The sequence below is a fragment of the Osmerus mordax genome (genome assembly GCF_038355195.1).
Source record: "Osmerus mordax isolate fOsmMor3 chromosome 3 unlocalized genomic scaffold, fOsmMor3.pri SUPER_3_unloc_2, whole genome shotgun sequence".
Lineage (NCBI taxonomy): Eukaryota > Metazoa > Chordata > Actinopteri > Osmeriformes > Osmeridae > Osmerus > Osmerus mordax.
In genome coordinates, this window is record NW_027120324.1 from 1 (window position 1) to 7,500 (window position 7,500).

Genomic DNA, 7,500 nt, shown 5'->3' on the forward strand with positions numbered 1-7,500 from the left:
TGGAGGTCTTTGTGTTGTTTTACAGAGCACAGAAGCATCCTCTGACACAAGCGGACCACAGTATGTGTGTCCATACAAGTTCAGTCCTGCCAATGCTTACCAGAGTGGGATAGGTCTGAGGTCAGCAGAATCAAAATAAGGAAGGTGTGTTGGGGTGTGTGTGTGTGCCTTATGTGTGTCCTGGTGTGAGGGGATGTGTGTGTGTGTGTGTCCTGGTGTGAGGGGATGTGTGTGTGTGTGTGTCCGGGTGTGAGGGGATGTGTGTGTGTGTGTGTCCGGGTGTGAGGGATGTGTGTGTGTGTGTGTCCTGGTGTGAGGAGATGTGTGTGTGTGTGTGTCCTGGTGTGAGGAGATGTGTGTGTGTGTGTGTCCTGGTGTGAGGGGATGTGTGTGTGTCCTGGTGTGAGGAGATGTGTGTGTGTGTCCTGGTGTGAGGAGATGCGTCAAGACAAAGCTACGGCAGCCTCTGTATTCAAGGTGTTTTCACAGTGGTGGAAGGTGCACGTCTGACAGGGGCGTCAGAGGAAAAGACAGTTGAAGAGAGTTGGAATCTTCCGTTTGTCTGTGACCTCTGGTGTGTCCACGTGTGTGTGTGTGTGTGTGTTCAGCGTGTGTGTGTTCTTCCGTAGTGTGGACCGAGGGCTCTTTGTTAGAGAGAGTAACAGAGGCTAATCTGACATCCATCAGCAGATTAGTGTGTGTGTGTGTTCCCCAGTCCATCAGCAGCTTAGAGAGCAGTCTACATGGAGGGGATCCTGCATATGCAATGACTAGGGGGGAGAGTGGACCAGGGGAGGCAGGGAGGCAGGAGGTGAGGCAGGGAGGCAGGAGGGAAGCAGGAGGGAGGCAGTGAGACAGGAGGGAGGCAGTGAGACAGGAGGGAGGCAGGAGGGAGGCAGGAAGGCAGGAGGGAGGCAGTGAGGCCGGATTGAGGCAGGGGGGAGGCAGGAGGGAGGAAGGGAGGCAGGAGGCAGGAGGGAGGCAGGGAGTCAGGAGGGAGGCAGTGAGACAGGAGGTAGGCAGGGAGGCAGGAGGGAGGCAGTGAAGGCATGTTCTGAGTGCTCTCGGCTTCTGAGCGTGCCCAGTAGCGTCACCACTGTGTTGTGCTACCCAGGTAACAGGTGAGCCACGCTTCCTCAGGGAACACAATGGTGCCATGCCCCTCAGCCCAGCTAGTTACAGTACTAATGATCAACACACACACACTCTCACCTTACAGCCCTTGTTCTTCACAGCTCTATAGCCATTGTCTCCTCGAAGAAATGTGGTCTTTCATGTTCTCTTTACATCTGACAAGTTGGTTCAAAAACACCCACATGGTTTGATGTGGCAGAGGTGGTTGGAAACGGCCTTGCCACGGATTGTCAAGGACCTCGTCCAGACATCTTGGTCTAAAGGTAAATGTTGAGGGTGAAGGAGACCTGAGTGTAGTTACCCTTCATGTGTTTCTCTGATGAAGCTGGAGGTTGCAACTTGTTCATTAAGTGTCTAATTGAGTGGAGGGGATAAAGGGAAGGGGGAGGGAGAGAGGAGAGAGAGAGAGAGGAGGGAGAGAGAGAAAGAAAGAGAGTGGGAGAGAAACGGAGAGAAAGAAGGGGAGGGAGGGAGAGAGAGAAATAGAGAGTGGGGGAGAGAGAGGGAGGGACAGAAATAAGACAGAATACAGAGAGATGGAGACAGAACGAGAGAGCGAGAGAGGGAGAAGGAATGGAGCGAGAGAGATGGAGAGAGAAACAGAGAGACATGTAGGGGGGGGGGGGGAAAGAGGGGAAGAGAGAGAGGTGTAAGAGAGGCTGTTGTGGCGACAGCAGCAGGTGTAACAACAACAGTATCAGCATACCTCAAGAGGAGAGCTGACCCCTGAGAGAGGAGGGAGGGAGGGACGGACGGAGGGGGGAGAGAGAGACAGAGAGAGAGTGAGGAGAGAGGAGGGAGGGAGGGACGGAGGGGGGAGAGAGAGACAGAGAGAGAGAGTGAGGAGAGAGGAGGGAGGGAGGGACGGAGGGGGGAGAGAGAGACAGAGAGAGAGAGTGAGGAGAGAGGAGGGAGGAGGGACGGAGGGGGGAGAGAGAGACAGAGAGAGAGAGTGAGGAGAGAGGAGGGAGGGAGGGACGGAGGGGGGAGAGAGAGACAGAGAGAGAGAGTGAGGAGAGAGGAGGGAGGGAGGGACGGAGGGGGGAGAGAGAGACAGAGAGAGAGAGTGAGGAGAGAGGAGGGAGGGAGGGACGGAGGGGGGAGAGAGAGACAGAGAGAGAGAGTGAGGAGAGAGGAGGGAGGGAGGGACGGAGGGGGGAGAGAGAGACAGAGAGAGAGAGTGAGGAGAGAGGCAGGGAGAGAGATTCTCAGGCTATCCCCAGGGGGCGGAATGAACAGGGAAATGTACAGAGCGGTGACAAGAAAACAAACATAAACACTGTCCATGGTAGCTGAGGCTGGGTACGGGGCTGGGTACGGGGCTGGGTATGGGGCTGAGGCTGGGGCTGGGGCTGAGGCTGGGTACGGGGCTGGGTATGGGGCTGGGTATGGGGCTGAGGCTGGGTACGGGGCTGGGTACGGGGCTGGGTATGGGGCTGGGTATGGGGCTGAGGCTGGGTACGGGGCTGGGTACGGGGCTGGGTATGGGGCTGAGGCTGGGGCTGGGGCTGAGGCTGGGGCTGGGGCTGGGGCTGAGGCTGGGTATGGGGCTGAGGCTGGGGCTGAGGCTGGGGCTGGGGCTAGGCCTGGGGCTAAGGAGTTTTGAACCATGGCAAAGGAAAGTTTCTGAAGTTCTAGAGGCTATAAAGGCTAAAGGGGATGGAGAGACCTGAGGGCTTGAGAGGCTGGAGAGGGGAGGCTGGGGAGGCTGGAGAGGGGAGGCTGGGAAGGCTGGAGAGGCTGGGCCGTGTGTGTTCCTGGCGCCCGTAGTACGACCTTGGCAGGGCAAGCCCAGACCTGCCTCCCTGCGCTGGGGGGTGGGGGGTGGGGGGAGGAGGGGTGAGGAGGGACGCACCAAGCAGGACTTGGCCCGGCTCAATGAGAAAGTAGAATGGCTAGCACTTTGTGCCGACACAGCCTCAGTAAGCTGCCTCCCTCACACTCACTCTCCTGCTGACTGGAACAACACTAACCGTATTTCGCAACACTCATTGGATTCCAACACACGGCTTGGCTGGCAGCCCGCTCCGTGATACACACAGGATACTCTCTCTCTCTCTCTTATTTTTTTTTTGCTCTCTTTCCTCTCTCTTTCTGTCTTTTCTCTCATCCCCTCCTTTACTCTCTCCTTTCCAGGCTTTAATTTGATTTCTTTATTTCTTTGTGTGTTCCTCAGAGGGGAGACTTTCAAACGCTGCTGCTTTACATATCTTAGGCGCTGCCCTCAATAGGTGAGCTGCTGTGGGTGCCGTGGCGACGACTGTGACAAAAGCCCCCCCCAGCCCTCCACCCAGACCCCCAACCCTCCACCCAGACCCCCAACCCTCCACCCAGACCCCCAGGCACCCACCCAGAGCCCCAGCCCTCCACCCAGACCCCCAGCTCTCCACCCAGACCCCCAGCTCTCCACCCAGACCCCCAGCCCTCCATCCAGACCCCCAGCTCTCCACCCAGAACAACAGCCCTCCACCCAGCCCCCCAGCCCTCCACCCAGACCCCCAACCCTCCACCTAGACCCCAGCCCTCCACCCAGCCCCCCCAGGCACCCACCCAGACCCCCAGCCCCCCCACCCAGACCCCCAGCCCTCCACCTAGACCCCAGCCCTCCATCCAGCCCCCCAGACCCCAGCCCTCCACCCAGACCCCCAGCCTTCCATCCAGACCCCCAGCTCTCCACCCAGAACAACAGCCCTCCACCCAGACCCCCAGCCCCCCACCCAGACCCCCAGCCCTCCACCCAGACCCCCAGCCCTCCATCCAGCCCCCCAGCCCTCCACCCAGACCCCCAGCCCTCCATCCAGCCCCCCAGCCCTCCACCCAGACCCCCAGCCCCCCACCCAGACCCCCAGCCCCCCACCCAGACCCCCAGCCAGACCCCCAGCCCTCCACCAGGGTCTGGTAGGAGAGTTGAACCCCCTCTAAGGCTGATCTAAGCATCCCTTCCTGACACTGCCCTGGAGTCCCTCCTTTTACTGGGCCTGTCTGTCTGTCTGTCTCTCTGTCTGTCTGCCAATCTGTCTGTCGGTCTGTCTGTTTGTCTGTCTGTCTGTCTGTCGGTCTGTCTGTTTGTCGGTCTGTCTGTTTGTCTGTCTCTATGTCTATCTTTCTGAGAGAGAAATAAACCATTACAGGAAAACCCCTTTCTCTTTCCCTTTCAACCCCCTCTCTTTCCCTTTCAACCCCTCTCTATCTCTTTCTCCCCTCCCCTCCCCTCCCCTCTCTCTCTCTCTCTCTCTCTCTCTCTCTCTCTCTCTCTCTCTCTCTCTCTCTCTCTCCCCCTCCTCTCTCTCTCTCTCCCTCCTCTCTCTCTCTCTCCTCTCTCTCTCTCTCTCTCTCTCTCTCTCTCTCTCTCTCTCCTTCATCTCTATTATCAGTCCCCTGCAGTGTTTGGGGGGATAATGACCCTGGTTATCACCTCCAGACACATGTACTCATGCTAAACACCAGGACGGGGCCTGTGGTTCTGGTCTGGTCCAGTCTCCAGAGCAGGGCCTGTACTACTCACAACAACCCAGGGCACAGGGAGGCAAGCAGTGCAGTTGTACAACACATTACAGTTTTTCACAATTGCTAAAACACATTCTTGAAACAGTCACCCATTTTCTCAAAACTGTAAACACAAAACCTCATCTTCAAGCACTATTTACAAAACCTCTGAATCCTCTTGCAAAATGAAACTTTCGCCTCAAAACAGTTTTACCTGTGCTCAAAATCAAACACTGCTCTCAAATCATAAACAAAGTGATCAAAATAATATACACTATCAAGCAGTCAGTAAACAATACACAAAAAAATTGAAAACACATTGTTCAAAACATATAGTTCTCAAGGAGAAGATCATTTTTACGTAACCTCAAAACAAATTTCATATTTATCCGTCATTGTCTTTTGATGAACGACAACATGTTCTATCATAGTAGCTCAAAATGTATCAGAAATTACTACTCTGCTTTGCTCTCTTTTTTTTGTTCTTTCTCCTCCTTGTACCCCTATACAGTACTGTACCCTGCATCTCACTACTCACAACTCACTCTTGTTCTTTGTTGCAACCAGTCAAAATCTATTGAGCAGTCAGTACTGTTACTGTAACAAATGGAAAGCACAATGTTCAGGGCCATACAATTTGTTCATTGTACAGTATACAGCCTACAATGCACTGTACTACAGTATACAATACTACAGTAAAAGGGACAACAATCTAAGGAGTAAACATGTGATCAATGTGCTTCTTCTTGTCTTTGGGCTGGGTCAGGCCAGAGCACTTTGTCGACATCACAAGCAATATTTTCCCACCTTCAACAACCTGTTTGCTCTCTGAACTGGCTTATATTGGTTGTGTCACATCATTTGAAACAAGTGAAATCAATTTTGAGTGGTTGTGTTTTGTCAATGATTTGTATTTGATTGTTGCCATTTGTGTTTACCAGTATGGATGACATGTGCATTAGAGTGCAGAATGTGTTTTGAGAATGAGAATGTGTTTAGAGTTTTGCTGAAAAGTCTATGTGAGATCTACAAATTGTGTTTTACCATGTGAAATGGTTTAAGGTATTGACAACAGACTGCACAATGAGCTACATGAGTTCAGGCAACTGAGAACTTTGTTCAGCCAATGGGTTTTAGTGTTTTAGCAATTCAGAAAAACTGTAAAACATCACGCAGCAACTAGACACAAATTCAGCCTGTGTCCTAACCCTTCACTGTTGCCCCATGGTGACTGCTCTGATGGATCAGCTGTGTAAAGAACATGATCAAACAAGAGGGTGTGTGTTTAAGTGTGTGCATGTTTGACTGTGTGTGTGTGTGTGTTTGTTTGGATGTGCTTGCTTCAGTAACAATGAAAATGCGCTGTATGTATGTGCATGTTTTTACCATGTGGTCATGAGTGTGTGAGTGTGTGTGTGTGCACAGTAATTGTGTTTGTCTGCGTGTGGTGCGTACATGAGTGTGTGTCTGTTCATGAGTGTGTGTGAGTGTCAGAATGTGTGATGCAGATAGGATCAGCAGAGCCTCTTACAGTCATTATCACAGTTAATGGCTGAGCTGCATGTCTATGATATTTATGATGCTCATAACCCCAGATATCTGCTTCTTTCCAGTCTGACCTGGGGGGAGGCACACAAGGTATACAGATAGAGAGAAAGGGGGAAGGAGAGAGACACACACACAAAAAGAGAGAAACAGAAAGAGTGGCATAGTGACAGAGAGGGAGAGAGAGAGAGAGAGAATGATAGAGAGACAGCGGGAAAGGACGATTGAAAAAAAAGAAAAAAAGAGAGGGACAGAGAGAGGGAAAGCAGTGAAAAAGCGAGGGAAAGGGAGTGTGTGATAAAGCAAGAGAAAAGGAGGGGAGGAGGAAAGGAGGGAGGGTCTGGTGTTTGTGTGGGGTGATCTTTAGCCCCCTGCAAGGCATCAGACAAACATTTATTAACTGAGAGGAATGCAAACAGACGCAGGCAAAGACGGAGAACAGCTAAAGGAGGAGGAGGAGGAGGGGAGGGGGCAAGAGAAAGGGAAGAAGGGGGGGAGGAGGAGGGGAGGGGGCAAGAGAAAGGGAAGAAGGGGGGGAGGAGGTCTTGTAAAGGACCCTCCCAGGGATTCATCCAGAAGGTTCTAGAACAATAGACCTCCGGCAGTTCCAGAACGTGGTGACCTTCTGCGTTCCAGAATGCCGAGGGCTCCACAGCAGGTCCTGCTGCATGGTGGTCTGACTGGGTGAGGCGTCCCAAGGTGCAGGTGATGCGCTGAGATTCATTGACACCTGTTGTGTCGGACTTCACATCCCGCAATACCCTGTGAACATCAGTGACGACCCGGAAGGGGCTGTGGGGGGGGTGTGTGTGTGTTTGTGGGGACGACGACGACGACATAGGGGTTGTGAGAAGGGGTTAGGGGCGTCCCTTTGTGGTCCTGACCAGACAGAGGGTGTCAATGACACCGTGGTGATCAGGAGGACAAACGACAGTGGCTTTAACAGATTAGTGGTGTGGAGGAGGCAGGTCTAATGGCTCTGGATCAGACCACAGGGATAGCTGCTACGGAGAGAAGCTTTGTTTGTTAATGGTCTGTGTGTGTGTGTGTGTGTGTGTGCGTGTGTGTGTATATGTGTTATGTCCCCACACACATGTGTGCATGTGTTTATGTGTGTACAGTGTGTGTGTGTGTGTGCTCGTGCATGTATGTGTTTCCAAATGCAGCTGAGTCACAACGGTAGCAGCTTTGTTGACCGATGGCTTAGCTTGCGTCTGTGTTCCTACATCCTTCACAACTGTTTGCAAACAATTCAGATTTCCAGAGGATACAGGGGATAAGCTGGTAGAATGAAGGGCTTACTTTGATCTCCGTTATCTTCGCAGGAGGCGGGAT